Here is a 22788-nt window from a genome sequence, read left to right on the forward strand (position 1 = left end):
ATAGTCCTACAGCAGAAGCTGTGGTACCTCCTTCCAGACGCAAGTTGTGAGAACCAGTTGTGGGCCAGATGGGTCGAATCAGCTAGTATTTTATATGTTCTCTTTCTTGTTCTTGTAAAGAAAAGCTCTTGAATAGAAGGGAGGTTTGTGCCCAAGATTTTCTCAGCCACCCTCACCACAGTCTAGAGTTTCTTCTTCTCAGCAACTGTGCAGTTGCCAAACCATGCAATGAAGTTGCTAGTGAAGTTGCTGTTGATAGCTACCCTGTAAATAGTGGTCAGAGCAGACAGTGTGAGCCTGGCCTTTTTGAGCTTTTTCAGGAAGTGAAGGCTCTGTTGAGCATTCTTGACTATATGGTTGGTGTTAGCAGCCCAGGAGTGGTCATCAGAGATGTTAAGGGCCAATAACTTGGTTGTTTTGACTTTCTCTACTACCTCCCCTTTGATAGTGAATGGTTGGTGAATGGTTGCCTTTCTCTTGAAGTCCATAATCATTTCTTTGGTCTTATTAACATTCAGGTCCAGATTGTTCCTGTCACACCAGGCAATCAAAGTGTTCACCTCATCCCTGTAGATATGTTCATTCCCACCAGTAATGAGACCCACAACTGTGGTATCACCAGCAAATTTTATAATATGGTTTGACTTATGTTTTGCAGTACAGTCATCGATCAGGATGCTGAAGAGCAAGGGGCTGAGCACGCAACCTTGGGGAACACCAGTTTTCAGGACTATGCGTTAAGAGGTGGTGTTTCCAGTGCATGTTCACTGGGGTCTACCAGTCAGAAAGTCAAGAATCCAATTGCATAGGTGCTTGTTTATCCCGAGTTTCATGAGCTTATCCACCAGTTGCAATGGTATCACAGTGTTGAATACAGAGCTGAAGTCAATGTACAGCAGCCTCACATAGTTGTTCTTCCCTTCTAGGTGTTTTAGTGCAAGGTGTAGTGTGATTGATATCACATCCACAGTCAATCTATTTGCCTGGTATGCAAACTGGAGTGGATCAAAGGACTTAGGCAGACTCACAGATATATGTTTCTTTGCAATCCTCTCAAAGCACTTCATGGCATTTGAGGTTAAGGCGACTGGTCTGAAGTCATTGATGCAGGAAGGATTAGGTTTCTTCAGAAGTGGGACAATACTTGTTTCCTTGAAACACAGGGAACTTTCTCCGTAGCAAGGGATGAGTTGAAGATGTCTGTCAGTACCAGACACAACTGACCAGCAAACCCTTTCAACACCTTGCCAAGTATGTTGCCTGGTCCAGCAGCATTCCTAGGATTCACCTTCTTAAGCTGAAGTCTCACATCCTCAGAGTTGAAGGTGAGCACTGTCTCCTCTTTGTGAGTGTTTATTTTAAATTACGGCGGTGTTCTTCTCCTCAAATCTGCTAAATGATGACAAATGAGAGGTGATGTAAATGTTCTTATGCTAATTAAGGCTGTTTTAATCCATTTGCAATTCATAGTCAGTTTTCCAACTTTCTCACACTTGTTGCAGATACAGTATAAAAAGGGTAGACTCACTAAAAGAATCAGAGTTGTAGTTGGTGAAAATGTTATCTCTTGTGGTAAGCTTTGCTATTTCTAGGTCAGAGTTGCTTGCCTTGGTCAGGCCAAAACCACATGCACTCAGTGGCACTCACCCACCAACAAGGAAGAAATATAGACAAAGGATTACTCATTATAGCTTTGATAATGAGGAAATCCTTGGTAGGTTTTAGTGTAGACATGCACATTATAAGAGTCTTCGTGTACATATTTGACCTCTATAGGGACAATGGAGAAATGTGTGGACTTCTTATTCCTGTAGACACCAAAGTATGCATAGCCCTCACTATACTTGCTACAGAGACCTTCCAGAGAATGTCTGTGGAAACCTTGGTGATCTCATAGACTTTTGCTTTGAGGATACTGAAGGAGTTCCTGGATGGTGTTTTGGCACATGTGGATCAGTACGCCTATTTCTCAATTTCACCTCATGACCAAGCTCAGACTATGTGTGCCTTTTATGGGCTGGCACATTTCCCTGTGGTACTTGGCATGATAGATTGCATCCATGTAGACTGTGGTGAGGGTGGCTGAGAAAATCTTGGGCACAAACCTCCCTTCTATTCAAGAGCTTTTCTTTACAAGAACAAGAAAGAGAACATATAAAATACTAGCTGATTTGACACAGCTGGCCCACAACTGGTTCTCACAACTTGCGTCTGTGAGTAGTACCACAGTAGAAAGGGCTACCATTCCATCAACTGTCAGGTAGTGTGTGATGCATGGGGGTGCATCACCAGTGTCTCTGCCCAGTATCCTGGCAGTGCACAAGCACACTACCTCACTTTACTGCTTCTTCCTGTATGGTGAAATAGCCAGTGGTCATCTTGTTGGTAAGCTGAAACTTTTTAAAGTGCATAGTTATCAGTGTTAATGGTAATTGTATATTAATCTGTATTTTATTATTGTGTCTTCCCTCACCTTTGTCTGTTTCTCTTTCTCCCTCTTTTTATGTTAGGAGATGCCAAATATCAATCGGAGCTATGGCTCACAAGGAAGGTCAAAATAATTTCTGTGCCTAGCACATCTTTGTAATGTTGTTACTGTGGGTGATGTGTGCTCAAACTGCCTGCCTTTATCCTCAAACTGTTATTCTGTGAAGACACTGGTGCAGAAGTGCATGTTTTCTCCTGGTGTAAAAGCGTGAATGTAATGTTAGCCTGTGTTTGACTTTGTGATGCAGTGTCACTTTCTATATAGATACAAACATGTTGTGAGGTAAGAGAGCATGCCATTACACTGGGAGACCACCTGCCACTTCACTCAGGCTGCCTTGGAAATGCAACTACATTATCATCATCTTCATAATCAGCAGCAGCAGCAGCACCCATTCTGCTGCTGACTGCAGCCATATTTATTGGTGCAGTTGGAAAGTTTGTTCTGATGCTGACTCTGTAAACAATCATTATAGTACATTAATAATAGTGCAGCAGCATAAGGTATAGTATTCTTACTGGGGGCTGGGGTGCAGGGTGGGATGCTAACCAAGAAGTCTGCCTTCATTTTCATTAGTAGCTGATGTACAAGGTTGACCTAATAATAATAATGAGTCTTAAACTGCAGCATTGTTTAAAATATGTATTTTTTAAATCAGCCTTCAGCAGCAGATGAATGTTAATGTTACTGTAGTCTTCAGCTTGAAGGAACAGTGTCCATGCCACCTGTAATTATTCCAGATGCACCATTGCCTGTATCAAAGTCATCTCCATGGATGGGAAGAAGAACGTCATCATCTGGTGTTAAATGAATAAAATTCATAGCCCCCCCCCACTCCCACCATGGTCCTGAAAATTGCTTTCTGCCTGGCCTTGCTTCTAGCCTGTCCTGCCATACCATTTGCCATTCTCTTGCATCTGTGCCAGAGATCTGCTTATGTCTCCAACTGCATTGATTTCAACAACTACTTGTCTCTATACGTTCGACTTGTCTGGGCCCCCCTTTTACAAACAACAGTTTACCATATGTCCTAAGTGCTGCCATGAGTTCATGATTTTCCTAATAGCTAAAGTTATCATGTTACTGCCTGGATCCCTTATTTTCCATCTGTACTATACAGGAAAAACAAAAAATAATTAAAAGGGCTACTTTCAGACACTTGCTACAGTACTGTCAGCACCACATCAGTAATTAAAGTGTAAACCACTGGCCTGTTATCACTGCTACTAACATAAGTACAGAAACAATCTAATACAACTGTGCTTTCAAAGAGAACAAGTTCAGATTTTACAGTACAAAAACACAGTCCTGTTTGCACTGACAGGTACTCTTCCCTCACTGACATTAGTAAAACAACAGGATCGCCACACATCTGTTTTTCCGTCTTATGCGCAGTAAACATTGACAAGTTAAAGAACAAGGTCTAAATTACACAGACAATGATGTATTGTTCAGTTATTACATTTTTAATGAACAGAATAGCATGTCAAACAACTTGTAAGCAGTTTCCCATAATTTAACACTCATTCCATGTAAAATGACAATAATGTACAAAATGCAATGCAACTGACCTTTAAAACATTATGACAGGAATTGATAATTTCTCTGTTAATGTCTATTACTTATTTTATAATGTTTTTTCTTACTTTTGGATGTCTGAGGCATCTTTAAGAAATTTGCCATGCAAATCAATATGGTGCAGCCCAACCTTGTGGCATAAATTCAGGCTGATCTAAAAGTTTAGTATGTAAATGAGAATAATTTATATGTATTTATATGAATTGCAGTATAGCACAAATATGCTACGAAGTATATGATTATATTCCAGATGGTTTCTGATTGTGAGCATGCGTGACACACTGTGTGAATGAGATAGAGAAGGTGTGAACTCTCTGTGGATATTTATGACCCCCAGAGCACTCCGTAGTAATACCAGGCTGTTTGCAAACATGTGCCACTTGGCCAAACTATCTAATATACAGATATAATGGTAAAAACTTTCAAAATGGAGTTATGTAAATGTCAAGTTGTAATGAATGCGAAGGTTAATCCCTGACCATCTAGGTCTACATATCACATACTAACAAGTAACACATATGCAACGCCCTAGAAATACTTTCTCATATTATACTGGCATTTCTTTCTCCATTACCTATTAATAAAGAAATGAAGACAAGAACACAATAGGTCCCACTTTAATTCATGAAACCAAATGCTTCTAAAGTCAGACATAAGAAAAAATGTAAATGTTATGAAGAAATATTACTGGCAACACTGAACTGATTTAGATAAAGTTAGAAATAGCCCATTAGTAATTATATGGCCTTGTAAATGATTCCCTTTAAGGAAAAAAATGGTTTGACAAAACATTTTTGATTGCAGGAAACCTGTCAATGTTATTAACACTTGATCTAATGATCATTCTACTAAAACAGGATTTGGCCAAGGTGATGTGACACCCAAGAGGGAGTGGTTCCAACCCTGGTCATACAACCCTCATCATACTTGTCCTCATTCTGGTTCTAGATCTTTCAATGATGGCAGCACCTGTAAAGGCTCAAGACCATGCTCCTGGCTGGTCTGAAAAAGAGACCATAATCTTGCTCTACCTTCTGCATCACTCATACCCGGAAAAGATCCAGGTGTGCATGTGTACCAGTACTTGGAAAAATCGATATCTGCCAGGAGTTGGGTTACCACCTGTCAGTCCTATCAAGTATAATATGCTCCAGTCATCAGTGCCATCACAGGTATGATGAGTTGCAAAAGCATAGTGCTGCCCAGCTGGCTGAGGAGTTTGATCTGATTTGAAAGAGCAGACCAGGGTTCTACAGTAAGTGTTAAAGAGGTTACAGTAATAACTAAAATAGTTAAGAATATGAAAATATTAATCTGTACCAGTAACTCTGTAAATGCATTAGTAATGTTCAAACATTAGTAATGCTGACTGTAATACAGTTATGACATAAAACTTGCAGTTACAGATGTAAAGAATTGTGTAGCATTGCAATGAAAACGGTGTTAGACCTCTTCTAATTATTATAAGAGACAGGTTCTGTGAGAAGTAGCTAAGAATTGCTGTAATTAATTGTTTCTTCATATGTATTTCTTGCTGCACGTACAAAATGGCTGAAATGACACTCACTATACCCTAGTCAGACTGACTGTTTGGGAAGGGGAGGAGAAGGTACTTTGCTTTAATAATGAGCAGCAAATACCCTTTTAGAGAACAAGTTCTTTTATTAAATTATTATACATTAGACAAAATTCTGCATAAAAAGAGATTCACACTTCTTTGTATTGTTACATTTCATCATTTGCGGTTCAGGTTTTTCACAGAGTGTTACATGCATTTTTTAATACAAAAGACAGACCTGCATTCAGACTACTACATACCTACACAATTCATGACAATGTTAATAATACACTGGTATGCATTCAACAGTTACAATCTGACAGGATAAGACAAAAGGAAAATGATTACAGGGAATGAATATTAACATATGCGCATATGCAGAATACAGTCAAATACAGGTAAACATGATTACCCTTCTCTCTTTTACTTCTGTCTGAGGAAGAAATCAAATATAATTCCCAACAAGGAAAGACAAGAACCAAGAGACTGATGGAATCTTCTAGTAAGAGTAACAGGTGTCCATAACATTTTTAAAACTTAACTATTTATAGTAGAAATTAGTACACATCATTCAGAGTAGAATAAACAGTACTACGGCAATGCTTTTAAAACTGTTTTCAATGTGGTAATCTTGCAGTGGCAAAAGAAATTCAAAGGAAGACAAGAACAGATCATGGAAAATGTGCTATACTGTCATTTTTAAGCCTGAGTAACTGCAGTTATGCCTCTCAGCTTCTTAGCTCACGAAATCTGGACAAAGCCAAACATTATGGGGAGACAAAGGCTGAAAATAGGGGCAGGTTTTAAATACTTCTCTTATAAATCTAGAAAGCTGCTAGAATAACATGGTTTGCATTACCATGCATTTTCTGAGGAGTATGAAGTCCAAAATTCAAATGTATGTCACAGAAAAACACAAATTTTATGAGGAATAGAGGAAAAATATGAGGCAAAAATCTGGGCAGTTGAGAGGAATTACTGCAGTAGTTGGTAGATTCTTTCATGTTTTGTGACTGTGAACTAAAACGTGTTTGAAAAGTATGGAACTGTAACACAAAACAACTCCAAAAGAAGACAAAAATCAATTGTCATTTCAGTTAATTACAACTATGCTTAAGTACTACTATTAAACATTAGCCCATGTTACGTAAGCACTTCTCCAGTCACTACCTCCAAGTATACAGACAAGCAGTTCCCAGACACAACTGTACTTTAATTAAGATATTATACTCAGAGGATTATTGATTTGATACCTTGCATTACAACAGTATTTTGTGGATTCATTGTGATTTTTTCTTTTTTGTCTCTCTCCACTCCTTTGTTCCCCTCATTTTGTTAATTGTTTTGCTTATGCATTTTTTTACTTTGTTGTTTTGCTTCTTTCCCATTTCATTTTTCTTTTATACAGATTCAAATCTCTCAGGAGCTGACTAGGCATGTACCTCCCAGACTAGGTAGACATAACCTTCAGCCTGTTATTGGCTTTCCTCACAGGGTCAGAGTGAAGGTGCTAGTCCTGCATGTACTCCAGTATGTGGCAGCTTTGCAACCTGCACTGAGTGCGGGCTTTGGAGTTTGGTTGAGGACATGCTAGGAGAGAAAGCAGACAGGAGAATTGTATCGATCAAAGCCTCTGTTTAGTATGTAGAAGAAACAATCACCTATTTGGTGCTGACCACCGTGCCAACACAGGCCGCTACCCCTGCAAAATTTGGGACCTCCACTGCAACACCATCTGGCCATGGACTTGCTTGAGGCTCTGTGGTCTTGGTACATCATCTTCCCTATTTTTATCCACACTAATCTTGTACAAAAAAAACTTTTGAAAAGTAGAGCAGGTCTATCCCCCAACAAAAACATAGTGCCAAACCTATCCCATCTTGTCCAACTCAAGCCCTCATGATGTTTCTGTTGTGTGTTCCCATCTTTGTTTATCTATCTTTTTTCAGTCTTTCATATCACCTTTACATTCTTTAATGAAACCATCAGGGTCTCCACATACGAATAACCGTATATGAAACTGTTCTAACCCATGCAGTCCGCAGCTTTTCTATAAAGCATAAAGCTTGACTGTCCTGAGATGTACTTCTCTGTGATATGTCAAGGCACATATAATTTAAAATAGTGCAAAATACTTCACATGTACAAAAAGATGACCTTTACATAAATTACTTGGTTAGAAAAAAGGGCTTGATTATAGAAGTTGATTTGTATTTCCATATTCACCACAGCTACATTAAGCTGACTTGATATACATATCCGTGTAGTCCTGTTGTCCACAGATGCACTCTCACTCTATACACTTGTGCAGCCCCGTAGTGTGAGTACCACTCTGAATCATTGTTGAAAAACTGTCATAATGCAAACATGCTTTATAGTTTATTCTACTTATAATTTCACAATAACTGGTAAAAAATAAAAAAAGTGAAAAAAGAAGAGATAAATAAAATCAGAAAAAAAATACTTTGCTTAGAGACTCTGGTTCCTATTACCTGATCAAACATCTAGGTTAGTGAATACCTAAACATCAATCTGGTAATAGCGAAAGCAAAAAAATGTGAATGGTTGATTTAAAGCAGGGAAAGAATTCCCTTGGCCCGTTATGCAGATTTTGCCCCTTTCCCCACTGTAGAGAGATCTCGGAGTTGATATATTTAGTTGGGTGGTGTGGGTGTAGGTGGCACAGCCCCCCACTTCATTTTGGTTTAATTTTTTTATTTTATTTATTTATTTATTTATTTATTTATTTATTTTTGTGGCCATGGGAATTAATTCCCTATGTTAAATCGTTCGTTTGTTGTTTTAATTTTTTGATATTACCAGGTCAACATTTGGGTATTCGGTAACCTAAATATTCGAGCAGGTAATATAGACGCAGAGAGTCAAATGGATTGCTTCCTCTTTAGCACAAAATGAACACAATTCTATTCAAAGAGTACAATTAAATATAATTTGGCGAAATGCTATTATTAATGCAGACATACTTTCAAGTGTCCTGAACTAACCTGTCCTTACAACTCTGTAATAATGAATACAAAAGAAATAAAGAAAAAGTTCTGAGGGAATCATACAAGCAGTTAAAAGAGAGGAGTTGAGACTGTAACTTTTTGAAAGATAAGTAGACAAGAGGAAAAGGGGTGGAAAGGAGTGTGAGAACAATAGCAAATGCAAGGCTTTTATCAGAAGAAGGAGGGAGTAGGCTCCAAGAAGGGAAAGTTTGAAGAAGGCCGAACTGCTAAGGAAAAGCTGTCGGTAAAGGAGGAGAGTGCACAGAATCTGAGGAACATGGGACATGCACAGTACAATGATAACAGTGATATAGATACCAGGGCTTACAATTAAATAAATTCTTCTCATTACTGCTTTACAATTAGTTTAACAGTGCAGCACAGAGATAGCCAAGCAAATAATTTTTAGGCTGAAAAAGGCAAGGCATAGCAAATTAGGTGCTGCAGATTTTTTACATTTGCCAAATCAGAAAAGCTAATCCTAAGGGTAGAAGTTCCTTCAGTATTAAGTGTGTGGGGTGTGGGATGAAAGAAACCTACACATTTAGTTGGACATTCAGCTACAACAAAGAATAAAATGAGATAATATGCATGGGGGCAATGAAGGAGATAAAGTTCATTTGACTGCAACTTCATAAAGAGCAAGCAGTAAGAGAGAAGGAGAGTTTCTGTGGTCATTAAAACATGAAATGAGGCAGACATAAATGAAACTGCCAAAAAAGTGGTATTTACAAGTAAATCAAAGGAGAAAAGAAAGAACAGTAGGGAAGAGCGTGTTAATGTGTCAGCATGAGAAGGCAATAGGTGAGAGGAATCATAAGGACAAGGGTAAGGAAGGGTAAAATCTGAAGGAGGAGGAACAATGAGAAAAGGGATGATGGACAGGAGAGTGGGCAAAACAAATTTCAAAGAGGTCATCTGCTAGACCAATGACTGCAAGCCAAAAGCAAAAAGTCGGGGTAGTGGCAAAATCTATAAGGCCATAGGCGCAAAATATAAAAGAAAGGCAGAGAGGAGAAAGTGGGACCATAGAACTCATGTGAGAGAGAGAAGGTAAGGGGGGGTTGAGGAGGAAGGGGATGACCCCAAAATGGAATCCAGGTGGGAATATTCAATCCCATCAAAACGAGTAGGGTAATTATAATGTTTGTAAGGAGAATAGCAAACATATGCATGTTGTAATAAATTAAATTAAATGTAAAGTAGGAAAGGAAACCTGCACTGTAGAAATATAAAGCAGAGGTCTTGGATAATGTCAAAGTTGGGGATATGGCCATATGAGAGAAGTAGTAAAAATATTCTTGAATTAGCTAGAATACAGGAAGATTATAATATAAATCTTGAGGAGAGTAGGTGCTTAATTTAGAATGGAGGAAAAAATGAAAGACAAGCAAGTTAGTATTCACTGATGCATTGGGTCAGGACTGTGAAAGGCTGCTAAGCAAATGTTTTGATTTATGAAGAAGATCAGAAGGGAAGAGAATAATGGAAAACATTAGGAAACCTTAATGAAGGAAAGGAAATTGGAAACTGACAACCACAAGAAAGCAAAACAAGGGTGGAATGGAATTGAGAAAAGGAGACTGGGAAGAAATGTGAAGGGCTGCAATCAGAGAGCTGTTAGGCAGTCTGTGTTCTCAAAGGAAGATCAAGAACAGAGGAGGAGACTAGCTAATTTCTACTAAAAAGAAATAAAATAGCAAGGGTGAACTGCCACTCAAGGTCTATAATTGGCCATAGGCATAACGTTCTAGAGGTATGCAAGGGAAAGCAAAGGGATGAAAGGAAGATTTTGAGTTGGGATGAAAAAAGCAGAGGGCCACAAAGGATCAAGAGGTGATGAAAGAACGGATAGTACAGATGCAAGGGAAAAAATAACAAGACAAAGAAAAGATGAAAATTCAGTTTTGAAATGGAATAATAACTGCACATATAAAGTGTCTGATGTGGAAAGAAGGAAAGCAAACAACACAAGAAGAGATTAGGGTAGCCTGAGAAAATGACTTGTTAGACTGCAGGGACAAATGGCCAGGAGGAAGAGTACTGGATGGGTAATAAAACTGAACACAGGAATAGATGAGTTAGGAAAGATGAAAAAATAAACAGAAGAGTTCAAGTTCGGACTGGAAAAGTCATAGTATGTAATGTGAAAAATGAAGAACAAGAGAAACAGCAATAAATAAATTAAAAAGAGTGATGGGGTAGTTTCTGAGGAAGAAAAATGCAATAAAAGAGGAAATATTGAAATATTTCCATGTTATGATAAATGATTGGGATAAAGAATAGTAAACAATGCATAGATTACCAAGAGAAGATGAAAGAGGAGCAGTAGCTATGCCAGCTAGCAGAGAAGAGTTAAGGGTACGATTAAAGAAAATCAGAGGGGGAATGTATTGGGGAAAGGTCACTTACTTTACAGAACTTTTAAAATACTGATGCTGAACATAGAGTAGGAATGGACAGAGTGTTTATAGGGAGAGATGAAAGGAAACCACTGAACTCAGTGCAGGAGTTTGAGGTAGCTGTGGCAAGGAAAGACCAAGCTGAAATGATACACACTGTAGCCCCAAGGCCTGTTCTTGTTCATTACACATCAAAAGCTACTAAACAAAATTCAGAAGAGCTTAGATGAAATTCTGCCTCAATATACTCAACAATATCCAAAAGAAAGGAACTCAGTGATAAACTGCACAGTAGACACAGTAAAAAACACAAACCAAAAAGAAAAGCTGTGCAGAAACATGGAGACACCAACAGCTAAAGCAGCAATGTTTTATTTTGTAGTTGTAAGCGCTTTCACACCCTTCCATGCTTCTTCAGACAATATAAAACTTAAAAGAAGCAACTTAAATAGATCCTATGCAAATTCAAACAGACCAATAAAAAATCACCTGTCATTAATGATTCATACAAATTTAAAGAGATACTGAATAAAACAAGTACAAAGCACAAAATATCACTAAAACATATACATAATAAGCTCATTTCTTAGGCAGCTTACTCCCTTTTAATGCTGGTTTAATAGAAACAGTATCATTAAGACCGGAGCCCAAATGCGCTCCCAGTCTAAATATCCATTTCATTACCATTGTATCAATATAAGCATAAATATCCCCCTGCCTAATATTACTATATATGACTTGTACTACTTGAAACAAAAATGAATGCGTAGCACCTTCAGTTACCGTATGCTTAGCTAAAGCACTATGCAATAATTATTTCCTTGTACAGTAAACATGATCCCTTATATGCTCACAAAGTCTTCTATTTGTTTTTCCTACATAAAATTTGGCACATGTAGAACATTGGGCCACATATATCACATTTTTGGTATTACAATCAGCCTGCACCTTAAACTGCCATGTTCGTTTAGTGTCCGGGTGTGTAAAATATTCTTCCTCACTAATAAACTGACAAAAATTGCAATTATTGCATCTTGTCATGCCTTTTAAAGAAGGCTGGATAGTTCTTTTATTAGGGTAACATAAAAGTTGCTTTAGTGTGTTCTTATTCTTATAGACCACTCTCGGACGTAGACCAACTATTTCTATAATATCCTGATCCGTGCGCAAAATATGCCAATTCTTATATAACACATTCCTAATATATTGGACATAAGAACTATATGGCAAGATCAAAGGTACCCCTTGTATACTCCTACTACTATTCCTATTAGACGTGTTCATATCAGAAAAATAAGGTCTGGCTTTGCCACCCCTTTTTCTCATAGTAGTACTTATAGCTTTGGATATAGCCATCTGCTCATAGCCCCTACCTACAAACTCTGACTTAAGTATTTCTAAGTTCTTCTTTAAAATATCATTATTGACTGTTAACTTAGCTAATCTCAATGTCTGTCCATGCAATATACTAGAAAAGACATGTTGAGAATGCATGCTAGTTCTGTGTAAAAATGAAGGACAATAACATTCTTTACGATACAATTCTGTGGTAAAGAGACCCTCACTGTTTACCGAAACCATGACATCTAAAAATTCTATGTTGGTTTTAGATATCTTTTGTGTGAAACGCAAAAGACTACCACTATTATTCAGATGTCTTATAAAATTCAACAGTGAAACCTCACAGCTTCCCCATACAAAAAAGATGTTGTCTACAAAACATCTGTAAAAAATAAGATCTGTGCCTATAAATTCTCTAATATTATCATATTCCCACTCTGCCATGACCAGATTTGCATAACTGTTGGCACAACTGGTTCCCATCGCCACACCTTTCCACTGCCAATAGTATACTCCTTCAAATACAAACACGTTGTGATCTAAGATAACATCCAACAGATAGCATATAAGATCTATATGTTTCTCATCAAAGGCACCATCCCTTATCAGATATCTCTTAATCATACCGATGCCTTCATTATTCGGAATGCAAGTAAATAGAGCCTCAACATCCATAGATACCAAAATATTAGATGGATAAAAAGACTGTCCAAATTCCATGTATAGATCATGTAAAAACTGCTGAGTGTCTTTCAGAACTATACAATACCTATCAAGGACTTTTCTTAATTGTTTATCTACATATATAGATAAAGGCTCAGTAAGCCATCCAGAACCATATACTATTGGCCTGAAACTAGGAATCATTGGAATTTTATGAAGCTTGGGAAGGCCATACAGCTTCAGTGTAAGAGGGAATTCTACATTAAAATAGGCATAGAGCTCACGTGTAATGAGTCCCATACAAAGGCACTCATATAATCCCATAAAGACATCTTGTTGCATTTGTTCAATAGTACATAATTCAACAGACTTATACGTCAAGGAACCATCTAGCATACTAAGCATTGATTGTACATAGTAATCATTATTTAGTACTACAACTGGTCCACCCTTGTCTGCAGGACTAACAATAATATTCTCATTATTTTGTAAAGTTCTGAGTGCTAATCGTTCACCCTGACTCAAGTTATCATGCATAACCTGTTTACTTGAATTAAAATAACTGTACAAATCATTTTCACAGGCTTTCACAAGCACGTCTAAAGTAGATGAAACATTAGGCATAAAACTACTAGGTTTAGTAAAAACATTTCTATGAGAAGTACTCATATTACCAAACGTCACCCGTAAAGCAATATTCCTCGCAAACAATCTAAATTGCAGTAGAGTCTCATCAACATTAGCTATAATGGAGGGCACATAGCCCAAACCTTTAGTTAGTAAAGAGACCTCAGAGGCAGTCAAGGAGCAATCAGACAGGTTCCACACTAACCGTTTTGCACAGTCACCCACATCTTCTTCAACGTATGTCCTTTGTTGTGGTGCAATATATCTTTCCGCTTCTGACCTGTGCGTGTATTGTCTCTGTCATGCACAGATTTGCTCCTTACCCGAAAAGGAAGCGGTAGAGTTGGTTCACCTGTAGTAAAAACACTTGATTGTTCTTTCCTCCTTACCACTGGTTCATTTTCTACAGAACTGGCATTCAAACTTCTTCCTTCTGTTGGTTTGTCAATGACCACAGAAACCTGAGTCCGGATAGGTTCTGTCCGACAAGTCGTCACACCTCTATTGGACTGAGGATTGGTAAACCCATGGTTCTCAGTTAGGTCCTCCATATTACCACGGCTCGTGATAGGCTGTTCACTCCTAGACCAAGCGAATACACGTTGATTTTTAAAATCATCCAAGTCACGAACTAATTTCTTCTTTTTGGTTAACAACAATTTATTCTCATAGATTAATACTTTATCAATAGTGGCATGTAGAAACACATCAGCTGTATCAACAGATGTGGTTCTCAATAGTTCTTCACATTTCAACTCAATGGAGGCATTAAGTTAATTTTCAATGGGCAGAAAATAATCAATAATTAACTGCATATATGCTCTGCTTGTATCAGGATTGATCTTTTGCCATTTAGCCAATAAATCAGGAAAAGCATTTCCATATGTTGGCATGTTTAACACTCTGAGTCCTCTAGGTACTATATTCATTTTTAAACAGGCTTCCATATGTTGTCTCTGACATTGTAGCCGTTTGCTATCAAACAAATTATTCTCAATGTCTCTCATTAACAATTTTGTGTGTACATTAACATCCACTTCAGTGGTACTCTGCTGACCTGCACTGAGTTCCATGGAAAGAAGAGGATTCGTGCGAACATTTAAACAATTCTGCAGTCGTTCATTACTGGAGCCATTGCTCTGTGCAGAGCGATTCTCATCCAAACCATCCAATGTATTGTCTGCCATGTTCACTGAGTATTCAGCAAACTGATCTAAAAGATCACAAACAATGTACAAAAGAAAGGAACTCAGCAATAAACTGCACGGTAGACAGTAAAAAACACGAACCAAAAAGAAAAGCTGTGCAGAAACATGGAGACACCAACAGCTAAAACAGCAATGTTTTATTTTGTAGTTGTAAGCACTTTCACACCCTTCGGTGCTTCTTCAGACAATATAAAACTTAAAAGAAGCAACTTAAATAGATCCTATACAAATTCAAAGACCAATAAAAATTCACCTGCCATTAATCATTCATACAAATTTAAAGAGATACTGAATAAAACAAGTACAAAGCACAAAATGTCACTAAAACAAAGCCCAAATGTGCTCCCAGTCTAAATATCCATTTCATTTCCATTGTATCAGTATAAGCAGATTTTGCACACGGATCAGGATATTATAGAAATAGTTGGTCTATGTCCGAGAGTGGTCTATAAGAATAAGAACACACTAAAGCAACTTTTATGTTACCCTAATAAAAGAACTATCCAACAGGCCTCTTTAAAAGGCATGACAAGATGCAATAATTGCAATTATTGTCAGTTTATTAGTGAGGAAGAATATTTTACACACCCGGACACTAAATGAACATGGCAGTTTAAGGTGCAGGCTGATTGTAACACCAAAAATGTGATATATGTGGCCCAATGTTCTACATGTGCCAAATTTTATGTAGGAAAAACAAATAGAAGACTTCGTGAGCGTATAGGGGATCATGTTTACTGTACAAGGAAATAATTATTGCATAGTGCTTTAGCTAAGCATACGGTAACTGAAAGTGCCACACATTCATTTTTGTTTCAAGTAGTACAAGTCATTTATAGTAATATTAGGCAGGGGGATATTTATGCTTATATTGATACAATGGAAATGAAATGGATATTTAGACTGGGAGCGCATTTGGGCTCCGGTCTTAATGATACTGTTTCTATTAAACCAGCATTAAAAGGGAGTAAGCTGCCTAAGAAATGAGCTTATTATGTATATGCTTTAGTGATATTTTGTACTTTGTACTTGTTTTATTCAGTATCTCTTTAAATTTGTATGAATCATTAATGACAGCAGAATTTTTATTGGTCTGTTTGAATTTGTATAGGATCTATTTAAGTTGCTTCTTTCAAGTTTTATATTGTCTGAAGAAGCACCGAGGGGTGTGAAAGCGCTTACAACTACAAAATAAAACATTGCTGTTTTAGCTGTCGGTGTCTCCGTGTTTCTGCACAGCTTTTCTTTTTGGTTCGTGTTTTTTACATACTCAACAATATGTGGACATGTGGATATCTGCAGAGTGCAGACCACTGCTGGGAATTCATTTTAATAATGCAGCCACAGCAGATGCAAGGGGCATACTTCCAATTCAGTGTTAAGAAAGCATTTTAATTCCTAACCTGGAAACTTACCTTTAAAGTTCTGGCAGAGTGTGTTATGGAGGAGGAATTTCATAGCAAGATCATAATATTTTGTAGCAAACCATCTGCTTTAATAACGGTAAACAGGATGTTTGCAACTCTAATTCAGTTTCAGAGAGGAACATGGCAGGATTGACCATTATCCCCAAATCAGTTTATGCTAGTAGTTGAACTGATGACTAGAGAAATGAGAATAATAAGAAAAAGCCGCCTGAAAAATGCAGAAGGGGAGGCGGAACCCTCTTGCCGGAACATGTTATTGCTCTAGTCAAAATATAAAGAATATAGCAGAGCTGAACCTACAAAAAATTGAAGAACTAAGGAAGGTAGCAAGGTTAGAATGCAATCTGAAAAAAAAACTGTGATGTTACAGTTTAGGAAAGAAAAGAAAAGATAAGAGAGAACTAAATGAGTATGGAAAATGAAAAAGGAAAAACACTCAAGAAATGGAGAGGTGCAGTTTATTTACTAGTCTGAAGGGTTAATATCAAGATTATAATCAGTCCGATGGAAGGTTATGTCTTAGGGGCATATCATAATAACAAGGAGAGAAAAAATAATCTAGAAAATCCCATGGATACCAGCTGTAGAGTCCCAGCAAGGGTAACCAAAGGGAGGATTAGAATGAGTCCAGATAAAGTAGTGCTGGGTGTGCCCAATTTTGAAAAATACACAAAGGTTTATGTTATACAAAAGACTGCATAAACACAAGTGCGACTCAAAATGAAGTAGCAGTGAGCTCAAATGGAAATGCAAGAAAATGAGAGATCAAAGCAAAGTGGTACAAAGAGTTAAACATAAGTATTGCTTGTAATACCTGAGGACACCTGGAGCAGCAGAAGTGAATGCAGGATTAAAATAATAAATGGAGCAAAGGTATAACTGGAAGGGATGAGTCTTAGATGAAGACAAAAAGACTATGGGTAAGATTATAGCAAGTTGTTCTGGAGGAGAGAGAGGAGGGAAATGCAGTTCATTAAAGTAAAAGGTAGAGGGAAGTATGGAAAAAGGAGAATGGAGGATGACTAAGAAAAGCAAGGGTAGAAGCCATGGGGAAAATAAGATATTGTATAAAAATGATAGACGAGGACAAGAAAGGGATGAAAAGAAAATGCTCACAATGGTAAGTGGCAATAAAGGAAAAGAGAAAAGTGGAAGTAATATGCAAATACAGAAGAAAGGATGAAGAAGAACAAGCAATGAAAAAGCTAAAGGGATGCTGGGCAGAAACAGGTGACAGGAGCCAAGAGAGAAGGAAGGGAAAGAAGCATGGTGATGTTAAAACATTAAAAGTAATTAAAAGTATTGCTAAGAATGTGATAGACTCATAAAGAAATATTAGACCATCAGTCTATACACTATTACAAGCATAGCAAATAACCAGAAGTTACAAATTATTTCTTTCTTTATTTATTTAAACCCTATACCTTGCATTTGGAAGGGCAAGACCTTAACCTGTATGCCACTCTCATACCATGTAGACTCAAAAAGGTAAAGGGAAGAACTGAAACTGTCAGATGCTGCGGATACAGAATCCAACAAACAGGACACTTTTTTATGTTCTATCGATATTAATAGACAAGGAAACTAAGGCATGAAGAAGTAAAAGAACCCATTTGAGCAGTACCTAGTGGGTCAAGTCATCAGTCATGGGAGGTTTCTACAGTATAAAATCTGTAAGTGATTGCTCCAAAAGTACTCGAATGATCATAACCAAAACATGTCAGTACCACTCACCCCAGAGTTACAAAACAAAACAGGTTTTTTTGACATTTTTTTTTTTTTTTTTTGCTGTAGATAAGTTCCCTCAGAACTGTGAGCAAGTGACATAGAAGGAACTCCAGTAAAAGGAAAGACAGTCCAGTAAAAGAGAAAGACAATAAAAAGGTGAGGATTCAGACATTATTGATGGACAGGCGAATAAAAGATAAGTCTGCAGAAAACTAAAAGGTGAAATGACCCATACACTAGGGATCCAGTAAGCATACCTCATCTTCTCAATGCAAGAAATCTGGATGAAGCCTAAAATAATGGGGCAACAAAACGGCTCCAAAATAGGGTTAGATTTTAAAAATGTATCTTATAAACTTAAAAAGTTGCTAGAAAAACAGGCTTTGTATTAGCATTCAGTTTTGAAGGATATAAGGTCTGAAACTCAAATGTGTGTCATTACTTAGTGACTTCAATCCTCAGTGATTTGCTAGAAAAACACACATTCGTGAGGAACAGATCAATAATATGAGGCAAATATCTGCGCATTCTGCAAAAATCTGGACACTTGACAGGTATGAGTCAGTGGACACTAAGCAGGATTATAAGAGAAGTTATGCTTAGAAGAAGAGTAGAGAAGAGAAAATATCCTAATGAAATGGAAAAAGTGGGGCTGAGTTATGGAGTAATAAGTATTCTAACAAATAAACACCAACAGGTGAAATAGGTAGAAAAAAAGCATCGCAGGTAAGCAAAAAAGATGAACTGGAAGAATGAATGAATCTGAGAAAGCAAAATATAGGGTCAAGGAAAAGGGGAGGAAAAATGTCAACTACATAAGTAGTTAAATAACAGGACACAAGGGGAAAGAAAGAATGTTTACTCAAAAAAAAAAAAAAAAGAGAGAGAGAGAGAGGGAGATAAGAGCAACTCTCTGCCTGATGTGACACAGAGACAAGATGAGTATTTTAGTACAAGTTGACACATCTTGTAGAATTCCCAAGTGTATGATTTCTTTGTCCTTTTGAAGATAGAATATCAAATAGGAGTATCAAGTAAAATATGCTTCTTCTGCAGTGCAGAAAGGAGACAGAGTGAGAAATCATATGCCAATAGATACGCAAAGGACACAGCAAGAACACATTAAGACAGGAAAAACACCAGAGCTAGGGTCATGTTATGTACAATGAATAGACTTTCAGAACTGTTGAACAGATGGCATAAGTTCAAAACAAGGTCAACAACACCTTTGCAAGAAATGAAAAAAAAATAACACTAGCCTTTTACAGTCTCAAAAAAAAAGAAAGCTTAAGAATTTGCCAAGATTAGTCCAGTGAAGAAAGAGTGCACATGAAGCTAGAAGAAAATTATGAGAAGTCAGAAATGTAAACTGATACAAAGCATTAGAGAAAACCACAGCCTCTACCTATATGACAGGCTCTATTGAATTCTATACCTGAGTTCAGACTTAGATCATAAAAAAAACAGACAACTTCAGACACTATACACATTGGATGTATGCAGTGTTTCACAAGATCAAAGACTGAACAGTATTTAAAATAACATAAATAAATACTGAAAATGCAGACAATTATATCTCAATTCTTGTAACATCTGCAGCATGTTAATATGGCATACTTCTAGACTTTTTGAAACATATTATACATACACATGCCACTAAGAATAGCTTTTTTAATAATAGTATCATTCACTTTCATTAAAAAAAAAGTCTGTAGTAAATTTATATATAACCTTAAATATTTGAGAACTAGCAAGCTGGTCGATAAAGGTCACATCATCACTGATTGTACTCCTTGCCACTTGAAGTAAACAGTTTAAGCAGTTAATACCCAACATGCCTTTCTTTTCTTACATTTTGAGAAAATAGCAAGTAAATAATATGCAGTACAAAGAGAAAAAAGATCAATATTCAGATACATGGAATATAGAAGAAATGGATTCATGAAATATCAAAACTGGGGAATAAAGTTCTCAAACACTGGAATGTATAATTTAAGCCCATAACATAATTCACAATTGCATTGATTTTTAATGCATATGGTATTCAAGCTGGAGAATTTGATCTAGACATTATTATTGTTATGCAAAGTTGTAACATACCTTGGTTGATCCTAGAAAGCACTCCCTTTGAGAAACTTCATTTTCATTCATATATTTAGGTGCATATATAATGAGAAATAACAGCAGACTCAATAATTTCTATACGCTGTTAGTCATCTGAGAAAATAAAAAAGAAATAAAGGTGAGTTTTTACAGCAGTTATGCAAGGATTTCACTGCATGTAACAGATATAGATATCACACACACACACACACACACACACACACACACACACACACACACATATCTATATATATATATATATATATATATATATATATATAATACTGTATATGAGATTTGCAAGTTTTGCAAGAGCTGCAATGATCCCTATTGCACACATCATGCCTCTGCCCTTGCCACAGTCTTGCAACTATGAATGCAGCTATAAACAATGCATAATGTAATAGGTGCAGTCAATGGATTTTAGAGCTCTTGTTGCCTTCTAGTTGAAGCATTTACCAAAATCTAGCTCATTCTTTTCAGGCTACCATCAGCAACCCACTCAGCTCCTTTTTCTTTCAGTAATGATATTGTGTGAGCTAAAATACGACCTTATCTTTCTGACTGTGCTTCTTATGTACATGTATTGCCCATCTTCCTTTATGTTTGCTTCATTTTATCCAAAATGCCACTATATTTGGTAATTTCACCTTACAATATCTGCACATAGCCTAATCTTGTCTCTACTACTTATTGAAAAGAAAAGACCTTAGTACTTTAAATGTGGATATACAAATTCTCAGCAGAAAGGAATAAAATGTAATGATTCCTTTTCTAAATCACTCATGTTATATAACATTTTTTTTAGCCCAACTAATTCCCCTTTCTTTGTTTATTTTGTTTATGGAAATAAGCACCTAAGATGTCTTGTTTACTGACAAATATGCAGACATATTGAGTGTACAACAAAATAATTACAGAAAAAGCAGGAAAAGAGAAACAAGTATGTATATGGATAAGTGCAGGAAATAAAGCTTCATGCATGTTAAGTACATAGATACTAATCAAATAATGAGGTCAACAATAAAGTAATTTTGCTTACAGTACAAATAAATATATTTAGAATTAAATTCATTTGTGATGGAAAATAAGCTAATATCATATGGTGTCAAAAGTTTGGCAAAAAGAATGCATAAATGTGGCAGGATATCATAAATTAAGAGTTTACCATGAATTTGCTTTGACTGCTAATACAAATAGAAACACTAAACATTGTAGCAAACACAATTATAAATCTCTGCCAATTTCTCAGACATTAGGGTACATGTATTGTTGTTTATAAAGTTTAGCAATATCGTATTCCTTAAGTCTTAGGCAGCTGTCAGAATGAACTTCTTATATCAATTAATCTACATTTTGGGGGTTTTACTTTTCTTATTTTTATCTTGTTTTATTTTTATGTTATTGTACTTTGAATCATGCTTTTGGAATTAATAAAGTTTTAGGTTAAGTCGAGCAAGAAGCCCTTGTGATACATTTAGTGGATCAAACAGATTAAATGTTCTCAGTTCTGGGAGATATTAAGTAAATAGCATTTATGTTTAAAAATGAAAAATAAACAAGTGTTTCTTTGTAAGAACCATCAGACAAAAATGCTTATTATGGAGGGGAGTATTTTTATTGTTTTAATAATCTGAATACCCATACTATTTTTTATCTTATTTTCTAGAACTCATTTTCTGTGGATTGTTTATATTTTCTTAGTGTTTTAAAACTCTTTGTCCCAAAGTAAGCAATTATTTCTGGTATGTGATAAGAGTTAAGAGCTGACATTTGTATTTAAAGTAATGAAATCATACACTAGAATAGAATTCTGTGACTATTTCTGAAGTCTTGAGTAATTTATTTATTTTCCCCTTACATCCATTGTTTTCTTGTTTTTGATGCTGTTCTACTGCAGTGTTGTTTTTACCTTTTTTTCTTGGACCTTCACATGTTCTTGATTTAGGCAAGAAAGAAAACATGTATAAAGTGTTGGAGGAGCTTAGAGATAATAATTCCATGTCAGTTAGAGAAAGTAGCTCAATATTCCCCTACATGATCAGTGACAAAAGATTGACTCAGTGTCTATTTCTTGCATTTTTAGAATATTGCTTTTTATGACTGCATTTTTTTATTTTATTTATTGCTATGTGGATTTTGAATCACCCACCCTTTATGTAAACCTGTCTTCATAAGCCTGATTCCACACTTATTTCACTTGTTTGTACTAGTGCAAACTACAAGATCATATTGTAGAGGCTCTACCCTAAAACTGCTTCAATGTTTGTTATCCTTCCATTCATATCTTTCCACCAAATAGCTGTAAACCACAATATCCATAGCCTCAAACTTTTGTACCACAATACCCATAGCCTTAAATGTTTGTACTTTTGTTTAAAAAGAAACCAGATTCCAAAACATATCACTTTACCTACCCTTTAACTCTTGTAAAATAATGTTTTTCAATAGCAGTGAATATTTATCTAAACTATATTTTATATAACAAGCATGTTAGTGTAGAGTAGGAAATGGATTTATGTTATACATCATATTTCAAACACTTGACAAATAAAATTTTCTTCAAACAGTGAAAAAACACTAATGTTAAAATACACTTCTTTTTGAAATGACTTGAAAAATCTTGAGAGGTATTAAGACTAAACTCTTAAAATTCT

At 36.4% G+C, this 22788-nt stretch overlaps 1 protein-coding gene across 1 annotated transcript in view; it reads right to left on the bottom strand.

The window, feature by feature from the left end:
• LINGO2 (leucine rich repeat and Ig domain containing 2) overlaps positions 1-22788 on the bottom strand; it is a 6800733-nt gene that overhangs the window by 5259394 nt on the left and 1518551 nt on the right. Inside the window, exon 5 of the mRNA XM_044061897.1 lies at positions 20129-20245. The gene's annotated coding sequence lies outside the window, so the exon portion shown is untranslated. The remainder of the gene's footprint in view (positions 1-20128; positions 20246-22788) is intronic.

The sequence above is a fragment of the Protopterus annectens genome, chromosome 2.part0 (assembly GCF_019279795.1).
Source record: "Protopterus annectens isolate FY-2018-M chromosome 2.part0, PAN1.0, whole genome shotgun sequence".
In the NCBI taxonomy this organism is placed as follows: domain Eukaryota; kingdom Metazoa; phylum Chordata; order Ceratodontiformes; family Protopteridae; genus Protopterus; species Protopterus annectens.